Source organism: Salmo trutta, chromosome 1 (genome assembly GCF_901001165.1).
Source record: "Salmo trutta chromosome 1, fSalTru1.1, whole genome shotgun sequence".
NCBI lineage: Eukaryota > Metazoa > Chordata > Actinopteri > Salmoniformes > Salmonidae > Salmo > Salmo trutta.
This window is the reverse complement of record NC_042957.1, coordinates 49,963,455-49,978,698: the sequence shown is the minus strand read 5'-3', so window position 1 is coordinate 49,978,698 and position 15,244 is coordinate 49,963,455.

Genomic DNA, 15,244 nt, shown 5'->3' with positions numbered 1-15,244 from the left:
ATGATATTGATATTCAGTAATCCGTACGGGCTCTCATGATCTAAATCATCCATACCATTAGCCTTAGATGTATAAATCTGTTTGTAGAGTTCAGTCTCCAATCTTCCTAACATTTTGCTCTGTTTTTACTTCCAACGAGATTTTGAAAACATAATTACTCATACCTTGTAGCCTACGAGAAACACTCACAACCAGCTCGTAATTACACACAGTTGGCTTGGTGTGTGCTATTATGCAATACAAAAAAATAGTATTTTTGTAATAATGACAACAGCACATTAAGCACATCTAAGTGGGAAATTATTCAGCTGAACAGGAATTAAAGCTTGACCTCCCAAAGCAGCCTCTTAACCAGTTGAGAAGGAGGCTTAATGCTCTTGCATACAAATACTGTGAATTATGCAGATTTGAGCATACCCCGTGCTCAAGAGTTGCTTTGAAGGTCCAATGCAGCCATTTACAGTATATCTCAATATGAAATTACTTTTGGGTAACCATTAAGTACCTTACTGTGATTGTTTTCAATCACAGTAATGTCAAAAAGAAACATACACAGCTTCTTAGCAAAGATTAGCAAACAGCAATATCTCAAGCAATACTTTTGATAGGACAGTCTGGGAGTGGTCTGACAGGGGAGGGGAAAACTGAAAACGACTGTTATTTTTGACTGCAATGGCCCTTTAAAGATGTGTTGTTCCAGCTGGTATGTCCTTGGTATTCACTAGGGAATGGTGTGGTCAAAATGCATACTCCTTTTGGTGCTTCCTTCAAGTAATTCATCACAATTGGTAATTCGCTGGGATTATAATTAACAAAGAAACAAATGTATTGTAATTACTAAGCAATAACATTTTAGCAAATGAGAATTTTAAAATAATGTCTACCACCATGATTTTTTTGTGATACATTTTTGTATTTTATTCTGTACGGTTAGGGCATACAATGCATACGGAGGCAGTAACCAGACAATTTCAGGGAGATTACAGTGAGGAGATAGATGAGGAAAGCCAAACCTCAGAGGAAAACTCACATGAGGCTCACAGTATTGACCTTTTATTACCTCAGCACCACTTTATGCCTGGTCTGAGCGCTCCAGAGCCTTCTGTCCTCAGTTACAATACACCATAATGTATTACCAGAGCCGTGCACAGACCTTTCAGGGGGCAGGTGCTCAAAATGAAAAAATGTCACCCAAGAGGCATGCCTCCCTCTCGCCCCCTCCTCCCTTCGCTAGATTTTTTTGTTGATTTTCATAGTTCATATCTCGAAATTCATGACATACGTAGCCAAAAAAAACATTTTTTTAGCATAGGCCTATTTATTTCAACAACACACTCTCACTCATCACAAATTGTAAGGAGGTGGCAGGTAGCCTAGCGGTAGTTGGCAGGTAGCCTAGCGGTAGTTGGCAGGTAGCCTAGCGGTAGTTGGCAGGTAGCCTAGCGGTAGTTGGCAGGTAGCCTAGCGGTAGTTGGCAGGTAGCCTAGCGGTAGTTGGCAGGTAGCCTAGCAGTTAAGCGAGTTGGGCCAGTAATCGAAAGGTCGCTGGTTCAAACTCCTGAGCAGATTAGCTGAAAAATGTGCTCTCGCTCTGGATAACAGTGTGTACGTAAATGCAAGATAGTTACAGTGCATCTTAAAGACATGATTGACATTGGGAAAAGAGGGTGGGATATCAGCTGATTGTTGATGTAAATCTGCTAGTTAGCTAGCTCAACAATTTACTACTGAGCTATATGGAATTGTTTTAAGGAGGTCAAACCCAGGATCATTTTGCTATTTGATTTTGAATTTTAAGATCCCCCTTGAAGTATCCCAACAAAAACTATTATTTGATTAAACATTTCATTTGGCCTTATGGTAAGCTATATGGAATTGTTTTAAGAAGGTAATTGATTTTGAATTTTAAGACCCTTGAAGTATAGAATTTTTTTGGGGGAATAAAACATTTTATTTGGCCTTACTGCTATTAACCCATACAAGCACATTGAATAACAGATTCACTACATGGAGCAACCAATAGTCCCTTAAAATATCAAAAGGAAGTTTGTTCTGAAGTGCCTGTCCTATATCTGAGAGATATAAGAATGATTGGGAAACATTTGTTCATTTTTTTTTACATGTATTTTATCCCTTATGTTTGGTACTAAACAGTCACCATATCAATACAGTGCATCCAGAAAGTATTCAGACCCCTTGACTTTTTCCACATTTTGTTACATTACAGCCTTATTCTAAAATGTTTTATATTGTTTATTTTCCTCATCAACCTACACACAATACCCCATAATGACAAAGCAAAAACTGTTTTTTAGACATTTTTTCAAATGTATTAAAAATCTAAAACTGAAATATCCCATTCACATATGTATTCAGACCCTTAACTCAGCATTTTGTTGAAGCACCTTTGGCAGCAATTACAGCCTCGAGTCTTCTTGGGTAGGATGCTACAAGCTTGGCACACCTGTATTTGGAGAGTTTCTCCCTTCCCTCTCTGCAGATCGTCTCAAGCTCTGTCAGGTTGGATGGGGAGCGTCGCAGCACAGCTATTTTCAGGTCTCTCCAGAAATGTTCGATCGGGTTCAAGTCCGGCTCTGGCTGGGCCACTCAAGGACATTCAGAGACTTGTCCCGAAGCCACTCCGGCGTTGTCTTGGCTGTGTGCTTAGGGTTGTTGTCCTGTTGGAAGGTGAACCTTCGCCCAAGTCTGAGGTCCTGAGCGCTCTGGAGCAAGTTTTCATCAAGGATCTCTCTGTACTTTGTTTTGTTCATATGTTCCTCGATCCTGACTAGTCTCCCAGTCCCTGCCGCTGAAAAACATCCCCACAGCATGATGCTGCCACCACCATGCTTCCCCGTAGGGATACTGCGATATTTCCTCCAGACGTGACGCTTGGCATTCAGGCCAAAAAGTTCAATCTTGGTTTCATCATGGCCTGAGAGTCTTTAGGTGCCTTTTGGCAAACTCCAAGCGGGCTGTCATGTGCCTTTTACTGAGGAGTGGCTTCCGTCTGGTCACTCTACCATAAAGGCCTGATTGGTGGAGTGGTGCAGAGATGGTTGTCCTTCTGGAAGGTTCTCCCATCTCCACATAGGAAATTTGGAGTTCTGTCAGAGTGACCATCGGGTTCTTGGTCACCTCCCTGACCTAGGCCTTTCTCCCCCGATTGCTCAGTTTGGCTGGGCGGCCAGCTCTAGGAAGAATCTTGGTGGTTCCAAACTTCTTCCAATTTTGGTACCCTTCCCCAAATCTGTACCCCGACACAATCCTGTCTCGGAGCTCTACGGACAATTCCTTCGACCTCATGGCTTGGTTTTTGCTCTGACATGCATTGTCAACTGTGGGACCTTATATAGACATGTGTGTATCATTCCAAATCATGTCCAATCAATTTAATTTACCACAGATGGACTCCAATCAAGTTGTTGAAACATCTCAAGGATGATCAATGGAAACAGGATGCACCTGAGCTCAATTTTGAGTCTCATAGCAAAGGGTCTGAATACTTATGTAAATAAGTTATTTCAATTTTTTTTAAATAAATTAGCAAAAATGTCTAAAAAACAGTTTTCGCTTTGTCATTATGGGGTATTGTGTGTAGATTGCTGAGGAGTTTTTATTTATTTAATCCATTTTAGATTAAGGCTGTAATGTAGCAAAATGTGGAAAAGGGGTCTGAATACTCAAGGGGTCTGAATACTTTCCGAAGGTACTGCATGTACTGCCATTCATTTTTTCAACTGGTATTGGGGACCTTCAGAGGAGTCTTGTGAGGCCTTTGGGTGTCCTAGAGCAAAACAACCGATATGTACGTATTTGTGAGAGTCTCACTTTTCCGGAATAGTTTGTTGGCCAAACAGTTCTGACGCTAGACGATTTTGTGAGAAAACAGATTTTCGGGATGTCTCGTGGTCTGACCAACACCGCTCTAGCTCTGTCACCTTTCACCGCAGATGCGGAAGTGCGACATTGTCGGATGTGGTGAATTAAGATGCATCCAATGCAACAAATCTGATATCTCTAGTTTAAACTGACAGATGTTTATGCTAATTAGATTTCCACAGGGGGGCGCGGACATCGACTCTAGGGGGTTCATACTGCATTTGAATAGCAATGGCATAAGTGGTACTTTGTCATTACACTTGAGATTTCAGAGAGTATTGTTGTTAAGCATTGTTACAATATTCAGAAAGAAACGTCATAAGGTACAATTCAACGTATGACTCAAGGTTGCCTAAGGAAGCTTTTGTTGGCTGCAAAGAGCTTTCCAATAAAAAGTGAACGTGTCCTATGACACAAGACTTACATGTTGTGTGCAGCTTTGCAGTGCATTGCATCATGATGTATTTAGTGAATGGTAAGATGGGCGTCTTTGGGTGGGGAAAAAAACATTAAAGTACTATCAAAGTGCCCATGGCTTATGAAGTTTTGTGGCAAGGTACAGTAAATCAGCATTCTGAAATGCCTCCTGGGTTATTTCATGGGCAGGTTCCCATAGCAACCAAAGAAGGCTCATTTTCACAGGACACTGATCAGATCCTTGGCTGTGCCCGTGGCCATTAGCACTTTATGCTTCATACTGGATTTATCTGACACTTCAGATTGATTTGGCACCAAGAGCACAGCAATCAGTGAGATATTCTTCTGACATTCATTTGCTGTGTAATCGAATTAACATGAAGTACCCACTCATTGTCAAAAGCACTGAGATACAGCATATAGGGGATTTATTCCAACCTATTTCTTCTCTGAACTTTCAACCTCCCATAGGTTCCCATCTCATATAATATTCACTCTAATGATGGGGTTAAGAGGAGCCAATCCTTCAGAGTAGGTAGAGGTACTGTATGTACTGTAAATCCTTAATCAGCTAATCTTATTCCAGTATTGTATGGTTGGAATCTGCAGATCTGTGCCTGCTAGTATGCAGTAATATCAAACAGGAAAATAATCACAATATACACTGCTCAAAAAAATAAAGGGAACACTTAAACAACACATCCTAGATCTGAATGAAAGAAATAATCTTATTAAATACTTTTTTCTTTACATAGTTGAATGTGCTGACAACAAAATCACACAAAAAGAATCAATGGAAATCCAATTTATCAACCCATGGAGGTCTGGATTTGGAGTCACACTCAAAACTAAAGTGGAAAACCACACTACAGGCTGATCCAACTTTGATGTAATGTCCTTAAAACAAGTCAAAATGAGGCTCAGTAGTGTGTGTGGCCTCCACGTGCCTGTATGACCTCCCTACAACGCCTGGGCATGCTCCTGATGAGGTGGCGGATGGTCTCCTGAGGGATCTCCTCCCAGACCTGGACTAAAGCATCCGCCAACTCCTGGACAGTCTGTGGTGCAACGTGGCGTTGGTGGATGGAGCGAGACATGATGTCCCAGATGTGCTCAATTGGATTCAGGTCTGGGGAACGGGTGGGCCAGTCCATAGCATCAATGCCTTCCTCTTGCAGGAACTGCTGACACACTCCAGCCACATGAGGTCTAGCATTGTCTTGCCTTAGGAGGAACCCAGGGCCAACCGCACCAGCATATGGTCTCACAAGGGGTCTGAGGATCTCATCTCGGTACCTAATGGCAGTCAGGCTACCTCTGGCGAGCACATGGAGGGCTGTGCGGCCCCCCAAAGAAATGCCACCCCACACCATGACTGACCCACCGCCAAACCGGTCATGCTGGAGGATGTTGCAGGCAGCAGAACATTCTCCACGGCGTCTCCAGACTCTGTCACGTCTGTCACGTGCTGTGTGAACCTGCTTTCATCTGTGAAGAGCACAGGGCACCAGTGGCGAATTTGCCAATCTTGGTGTTCTCTGGCAAATGCCAAACGTCCTGCACGGTGTTGGGCTGTAAGCACAACCCCCACCTGTGGACGTCGGGCCCTCATACCACCCTCATGGAGTCTGTTTCTGACCGTTTGAGCAGACACATGCACATTTGTGGCCTGCTGGAGGTCATTTTGCAGGGCTCTGGCAGTGCTTCTCCTGCTCCTCCTTGCACAAAGGCGGAGGTAGTGGTCTTGCTGCTGGGTTGTTGCCCTCCTACGGCCTCCTCCACGTCTCCTGATGTACTGGCCTGTCTCCTGGTAGCGCCTCCATGCTCTGGACACTACGCTGACAGACATAGCAAACCTTCTTGCCACAGCTCGCATTGATGTGCCATCCTGGATGAGCTGCACTACCTGAGCCACTTGTGTGGGTTGTAGACTCCGTCTCATGCTACCACTAGAGTGAAAGCACCGCCAGCATTCAAAAGTGACCAAAACATCAGCCAGGAAGCATAGGAACTGAGAAGTGGTCTGTGGTCCCCACCTGCAGAACCACTCCTTTATTGGGGGTGTCTTACTAATTGCCTATAATTTCCACCTGTTGTCTATTCCATTTGCACAACAGCATGTGAAATTTATTGTCAATCAGTGTTGCTTCCTAAGTGGACAATTTGATTTCACAGAAGTGTGATTGACTTGGAGTTACATTGTGTTGTTTAAGTGTTCCCTTTATTTTTTTGAGCAGTGTATTTTTTGATTTGGCCAGTGGTTGATATGATACTTTTCACTATTTTAGTTCCAGTCAATGTCAACACACTAACACTAAAATGGATAAGAATAATTAGATAGGGATAAACAGCCTTTGTTGATTAGCCAGTTGAGGTACATTACAACTAATAAGACTCAACCTTTCATATCCATAATACCATTAAAGCTTTCATCTCATTTGCAGAGATGTCAGATGACTCAGTTCACGGAGACATTTTTTAAAAGCAGGCTGAAAAGGATCCTCATCACAGTCATTGTATAACCCATAGAAAGGTATATTTTGGCTCATGATTGGGGCTATTTTCCAGAACACAGTGGTGGTTAGAGGGAGATCCTCTCCCCCATCATGATGAAAGCCCAGGAAGTTGAAGTAGTAGCTGCTTTGATTAGGACAAGCCAGTCTCCAAACTACAACAGAACGTGTGACGAAAACACAGAAGCTGATTACCTCGTTTCACATCAGTGTATATTGTGCAGTACCTTGGCAAGCACCCAGAAACTTGCTGCATATGAGTTCTCAATTGACTTGGTAAATAAAGGTTGAATAAAATAAACAAATGGTCACAATCTCTGTCTTCAAATGTTGTACAGTAGAATAGTGAGACAGATAATCGTCTCATAAGAATTCTGTTCTGATATAGTTCTCATTACGTTTCTTCCCATTTGGAATGTAGCTGAACCTGTGTCCTCTGAGGTCAACAGCAGTGTCAGCTCAGATCATGTGATTTCATTTAGGAACTAACCTCACACTCTCACCAAAGACTTTGAAGTGTTAGAAGAAGATATGTGACCACTGAAGCATGGAAAGAGAAACACAACGTTTGACACTATTTGTTTAAATTGAAGATGTTAGATTGGTTACATGAACATTGAGTCACAGGAATCATCTGACACCACTGAACATATTATCCTAAATCATTCTGGTAGAGTCTGTAGGCTGTATCACAACCGGCCGTGATTGGGAGTACCATAGGGTGGAGCACAATTGGCCCAGCGTCGTTCGGATTTGGTCCCGGTGTAGGCCGTCATTGTAAATAAGAATTTGTTCTTAACTGACTTGCCTAGTTAAGCAGTTCTCTCCAGAACTACAAAAACCACTCTGTTAAGAGATTACCTATGCTGTAAATTGTAAGTGGCACTAGGATGAGCTAGCATAGGCAGCGTCTGAAATGACACCCTATCTCTTAAATTGCCCTAAGTGAATAGGGTGCAGTTTCAGATTTACTCTCTTGACTTTCAATATACACTAGAATAACTGTCTTCACTGTCGATTATGTATTTTTCATAATCAAAAAGTAATTGAAAATACATGTGTTTCTGAGTTGATATGTCAATATTGTTCTACATTTTGTTAGTTTAAAAATGTTTCCCTCAAAGCTGCAATCCATTGCGGTGGAACTGCCACGTCCATAGGTGATACTACAACAACAAACGTTACTTCAAACAATGAACACTGCTTTTTTCCCTCAGACACCATTGCTCATCATTGCACCAGCGATAGAAAAGCAGAGTATAGAGTAAAATTGTGTTTGTTGCCATGATGCTGGATGCTCAATTCCTCTAAGTATGAAAAATAACACATTTCCCTGGGGAAGCCAGTGGTGCTGTTTCGCCTATTGCGGATCTCAGCTTTAAATCAGGAATAGCCACAATTGGATCAGTCATGTTTATTCCCTAGATCGGGAATACTGTATAGGGATCAGTCCCGGCTTCCAAAAAAATACACAAATCACATCCTGTATTTCTCCTAGTTGTCATGGAAACACATGTATCTGAATTCAGACCTCGTTGTCTGTTGGGTGTTAGAGTTGACTAATTGCTCTGACCTAATACAAAATTCTATAATATGTCCTTGATGACTCTCCAGCAGACATACAGTAAATCGTCAACCAGTTCTTCTACCCAGATACAACAGTTTGCATAGCTTCAGAGACTGATTCGATTTTTGGTGTGAAAAATCATCAAAGATAAATAAATGCTATTTAAACTGACTGACTTTGATGGGGATTTTTTTATTATGCTACTTAGATTGAGGCACGGGTGTCAATAGACTCTTAAGGATTAATCAAATTGACTGCGTCAGTGATTGTGTCAGTGATTGTGTCAGTGATTGTGTCAGTGATTGTGTCAGTGATTGCGTCAGTGATTGTGTCAGTGATTGTGTCAGTGATTGCGTCAGTGATTGCGTCAGTGATTGTGTCAGTGACTGTCAGTGACTGTGTCAGTGATTGTGTCAGTGATTGAATCAGTGATTGCACCCTCTACCTAGTATAGATGACTAAATGGAATATATATTATAATATTATATATTTTGAATATGCTAGCCAATATTACAAAGACAATGGCAAAGCATACTGTGGTATTCTGTGTGCTGTAAATTGCATATCACTGATTGCATGTTCTTCCTAAACTGCACATGAATAGCCTATGCTACGATCTCAATGGCAAAGGAGACAGTGATATTCTGTGAGCTGTAATGAAGGTGCACTCTTGTCTGATTTCTCTGACCTAGATGTTCAAAAGGTTTTGGCCAGGCTAATGAGAGCGGGCCTTCAGCCTCACAATATACAGTCACAGCTCAACTTATTAATCAGCTCCATTGTCACTTCGCAGTGGTGTGTCCATAGCCCCAGGAAGTATTTTGGGGGTTGGGGTGCTAGGTTTTTTTTACCGATGTGTATATCGGTCCGCTAATACAGAACTAGTAAAGGCCCAATGCACTACTTTGATGTGGATGTTTTGTTTCTTTGCCCATATCTCTGCACCTTTTGATGGAAACGTTTGAGGACATGGTTTTGTTCTTTCTGGATTCCATTAGAATGACAATCGCAGAGAAAGGGACAGGGCAACAACTCTTACAATTCCAACTATTGAATCTTGCAAGATACTGTTCGTAATTATACAACTACCTTTTTTTGCCAAAGTGAAGATGCTGAAAGAAAGTGGAGATGCGCTACATACGTCAATATCGGCCAGCTAATACTAGTAAAGGCTCGAGAAACTGACATATAGTATGTCATCTTGTAACCACTTAAGTGGATATCAACATAGTGTGCCTTTGGGAGTTATTAAGGAATCGCTTCATGCAAAAAGCAGTGGAGATAATTGGCTTTAAAATATTGATGTCACTGAGATGCCATCTGCTGCACTACCTGATATTGGCCTTGATTAATAGCCAAGAAGGAGAGCTATTACCTTAAGAAAGCTGGAATTACAGGGTGTACTTTTACAGGGTGTACTTTTACAGTGTGTACTCTGGAGGCTTGGTTGTTCTTTGACAGCCGAGTTGCAGCTCTCTTTATTTCAAGCTGTTGCTACTTCACTGCTTCTACTGGCTTCTGCAGCCAATAAGAACATCCAGGGCCTGCAGCACTACCAATGCTTTTTCTAACAGTCCCAAGTGAAACCTGTTGCTCTGACACCTCCTGGCAGTCTGTCTTTAGACCAAGGGAAACAAATTGCAGGAAATAATATTGATTTACTTAATTATTCAGACTGTTTTCATCCAATACTAGAACACGCCAGCACATACTGGGAATAAGAGCTCAGTATGAGGTTCTCCCTGTTACATTTTAGTCATTTAGCAGACACTCTTATCCAGAGCAACTTACAGTAGTGAATGCATACATTTCATACATTTTTTTCTCCGTATTGGTCCCCCGTGGGAATCAAACCCACAACCCTGGCATTGCAAACACCATACTCTACCAACTGAGCCACACAGGACCACAAATTTAAACAATTAATTTTACATTTACATTTTAGTCATTTAGCAGACTCTCTTATCCAGAGCGACTTACATTAGTGAATGCATACATTTCATACATTTTTTTCGCTGTACTGGTCCCCCATGGGAATCGAACCTGGCGTTGCAAACACCATGCTCTACCAACTGAGCCACACGGGACTGTGTTTTGCTATGTGTGACTGTGACACATTGTGATGAAACACTAGCTCGCCAGCCAGTTCAATCGTGATACAAGTCAGTATTCGACGTCCATCTATATCTGTGGACGTCGGGAGATGATGTAGAAACTGACCACCAGGGGCAGTGAGTGCTGTTACCCTCAAGAAGGTTTTGGTTTTGCTATGGCGTAAACATCTGCCTCTTGTGCAAAATGTTAGAATCCAGTGATAGAAAGTTGTTTTTGAGTTGTTTTTTTCAAGCCTATCCCAAACCTTAACCATTCGGAATTCATGCCTAACCATAAGAATTTGGAGTTAATGCCTGAATTTAATCCTAACCTTAAACATTTGGAGTTAATGCCTGAACTTAATCCTAACCTTAAGAACTTGGAGTTAATGCCTGAATGTAATCCTAATCTTAAACATTTGGAGTTAATGCCTGAATTTAATCCTAACCTTAAGAACTTGGAGTTAATGCCTGAATTTAATCCTAACCTTAAACATTTGGAGTTAATGCCTAAACTTAACCTTAAACACTTGGAAATTTGACATTTGGAACAACTTCGAAATTTGACGTTTGATAAACATGGATGAACGTCTGATTCTGACGTGAGACTGTGAGAGCTAGTAGAGCATGCAGCATAGTCCCCCTGCAGTGGGGTTGATTAAGATAACAGTACATCCTGTAATTCCTGATGTGTTTAGGTAATAGCTCTCCTTCTTGGCTATTAATCAGCTCCACATTACCTGATGACAGACAGGAGAACACAGTAATAAAGCAGAATGGGAAACTCCTGCAATCATTTGACTCTAAAGAGCTATCACAGGTGTTAATACTGTATGATATCTGCTTTTATGAACATTGATGGACACTAATGAATTACATAAGAGAACAAAGATATTCAAAGATATTATGGTGAATTTTTAAATGAATGCAGCCCTTTGTTATACCGTTTCATTGCTTATGAGACATATTTCCCAAAGGCAGTATTTCTAGCAGAAGGAACAATTTAGAACATGAAAGACTGTCAGCGTGCAGTTAAAACCCAGAAAGACACAATATGACTTCCATCTTGAAAATAAAATGGAGCCGTAAGAGAAATGATTTACTGTTTCATTTTGAAATATATTTCCATGTAGAATTTCACTGCAGCCTTTTGAAAGAGCTTGACACAATCACAAACTTGCTTTGTAGACTTCGTATAAATTTTTTTTTTGGGGGGGGGGAATAATTGGGAGACATGTATAGCTCCCATAGTCATGCTTTGATCACAACAGTGTCTGAATTCCTGAATGGTACAGTATTCCAAATGCTGTATGTGACACATGCTGGTCTGCATCTGGTTAAAGCTAGTGCCAGTGGTATAAAGTACTTAATTAAAAATACTTGAAAGTACTACTTAAGTAGTTTTGTGATGTATCTGTACGTTACTTTACTAATTATAATTTTCCCCACTTTTACTCCACTACATTCCTGCCTCTGATCTGGCGGACTCACTTAACACAAATGCTTCGTTTGTAAATGATGGTGTGTACCCCTGGCTATCTGCCAATAAAAACGTTTTATTTTTTTTATTATGCCATCTAGTTTGGTTAATATAAAGAATTTGAAATGGTTTGTACTTTTACTTTTAATACTTACGTACATTTTAGCAATTCCATTTACTTTTGATACTTAAGTATATTTAAAACCAAATACTTTTAGACTTTTACTCAAGTAGTACTTTACAGGGTGACTTTCACTATTACTCAAGTATGAAAATTGAGTACTTTTTCCACCACTGCATGTTTGAACTTTACACAACAAACATACAATACCTCTGTATCATGTCATGGAAATACATCACGTGTGACTGTACACACTTCAGATATCCAATATGATTGAAGAAATTGAATACATAACAGTCCACGCATGTTATGTGACATTGCTTGCGATGAGAGGAGCACATAAAATGGTGTCTGAAATATTTGACAGCTGTTATATGATTTGAGGGTTTTCTCAATTTAGTTTGATTTCGAGGTTGGTTCTGTTTGGGTTTGGTTTGCCCTGATTGGGATCATCCTTGTTAGTCAGGATGTGTTGCACCTCTCGCCTCGTTAGTTAGTCGTTACTTTGTGATATTTAAGAGCTGCTGGCCCAGGGGATTAATTGAGAGACATGAATAGCTCCCAAAGTCATCCTTTGATCACAACAGTGTCTGAATTCCTGGATGGTATTCAAAATGCTATATGGCTGCGTTTACACAGGTAGGCCAATTCTGATAATATTTTCAAATTTTTTTATTTTGATCAATCCGATCAGCTCTAAAAAGATTGGATGTGAAAATATCTGATTTGATTGGTCAAAAGACCAATTTGTGGAAAAAATATCATCATTGGTTGCCTGTGTAAATGCAGCCTACGTGACACTTAGTGGTCTGCATCTGGTTAAAGCTAGTGCATGTTTGAACCCTACACATCACATTTCAGATATCCAATTAGATTGAAGAAATTGAATACATAACAGCTATGTGCTATGCTATGCTATGTGACCTTGCTTGCGATGAATACAGCACAGAAAATAGTGTCTGAAATATTTGACAGCACATAGACTAATATGAATGTCACTTCATCCCACTTAAAAAAATACCATAGTATACTATGGTATAAATACTATTATTTTACCATTATTTTACCAGGTAAGTTGACTGAGAACACATTCTCATTTACAGCAACAACCTAGGGAATAGTTACAGGAGAGAGGAGTGGGGATGAATGAGCCAATTGTAAACTGGGGATGATTAGGTGACCGTGGTGGTATGAGGGCCAGATGGGAATTTAGCCAGGACACCAGGGTTAACACCCCTACTCTTACGATAAGTGCCATGGGATCTTTGGTGACCACAGAGAGTCAGGACACCCGTTTAATGTCCCATCTGAAAGACGACACCCTACACAGGGCAATGTCCCCAATCACTGCCCTGAGGCATTGGGATATTTTTTTAGACCAGAGGAAATGGTGCCTCCTACTGGTCTTCCAACACTGTAGTGTAGTGTTTTTGCAGACTTTACTGTAGTATTCACTGTAGTGTTTTTGCATACTAACGACTGTAGTATACTATAGTATTTAGTATAAATACTGTAGTAAAATAACTGTAGTATAATGTAATGTTTATTGCGAACTGTAGTAGTATTTGTAGTAGTATTTACTGTAGCGTTTTTGGGGACTATACTATACTGTATTGTTTTTGCAGACTGTAGTATATTGTAGTATTTACTGTAGTGTTATTTAGGACATTTCAGGAAACCTACTGGAGGAACACTAAAAGAGCACATTTTCCGAGTTCAGAGCTTCTTCTCTTTCCTAGAAGCTGTAGGGACACAATATGGCAAATTGCGATATGGGGGAGTGGAAAGAGCAGGGCATATGCAAACTAAATAGATACTGTAGTTTTTACTATAGCAGTGTCTTTGCGGACACTACAGTCTTTTTTTTGCAGATATCTACTGTAGTATTTAGTATAGTATTTTTCATTATACGTCAACATTCTATAGTAAGTAATACACATGATCGAGGGAAAGTGTACATTCTGTAGTATAGTATTCTATAGTAAACTGAAGTATTTTTTCATGTGGGCATGATAATATACTGCTCAAAAAAATAAAGGGAACACTTAAACAACACAATGTAACTCCAAGTCAATCACACTTCTGTGAAATCAAACTGTCCACTTAGGAAGCAACACTGATTGACAATACATTTCACATGCTGTTGTGCAAATGGAATAAACAACAGGTGGAAATTATAGGCAATTAGCAAGACACCCCCAATAAAGGAGTGGTTCTGCAGGTGGGGACCACAGACCACTTCTCAGTTCCTATGCTTCCTGGCTGATGTTTTGGTCACTTTTGAATGCTGGCGGTGCTTTCACTCTAGTGGTAGCATGAGACGGAGTTTACAACCCACACAAGTGGCTCAGGTAGTGCAGCTCATCCAGGATGGCACATCAATGCGAGCTGTGGCAAGAAGGTTTGCTGTGTCTGTCAGCGTAGTGTCCAGAGCATGGAGGCGCTACCAGGAGACAGGCCAGTATATCAGGAGACGTGGAGGAGGCCGTAGGAGGGCAACAACCCAGCAGCAGGGCCGCTACCTCTGCCTTTGTGCAAGGAGGAGCAGGAGAAGCACTGCCAGAGCCCTGCAAAATGACCTCCAGCAGGCCACAAATGTGCATGTGTCTGCTCAAACGGTCAGAAACAGACTCCATGAGGGTGGTATGAGGGCCCGACGTCCAGAGGTGGGGGTTGTGCTTACAGCCCAACACCGTGCAGGACGTTTGGCATTTGCCAGAGAACACCAAGATTGGCAAATTCGCCACTGGCGCCCTGTGCTCTTCACAGATGAAAGCAGGTTCACACTGAGCACGTGACAGACGTGACAGAGTCTGTAGACGCCGTGGAGAACGTTCTGCTGCCTGCAACATCCTCCAGCATGACCGGTTTGGCGGTGGGTCAGTCATGGTGTGGGGTGGCATTTCTTTGGGGGGCCGCACAGCCCTCCATGTGCTTGCCAGAGGTAGCCTGACTGCCATTAGGTACCGAGATGAGATCCTCAGACCCCTTGTGAGACCATATGCTGGTGCGGTTGGCCCTGGGTTCCTCCTAATGCAAGACAATGCTAGACCTCATGTGGCTGGAGTGTGTCAGCAGTTCCTGCAAGAGGAAGGCATTGATGCTATGGACTGACCCGCCCGTTCCCCAGACCTGAATCCAATTGAGCACATCTGGGACATCATGTCTCGCT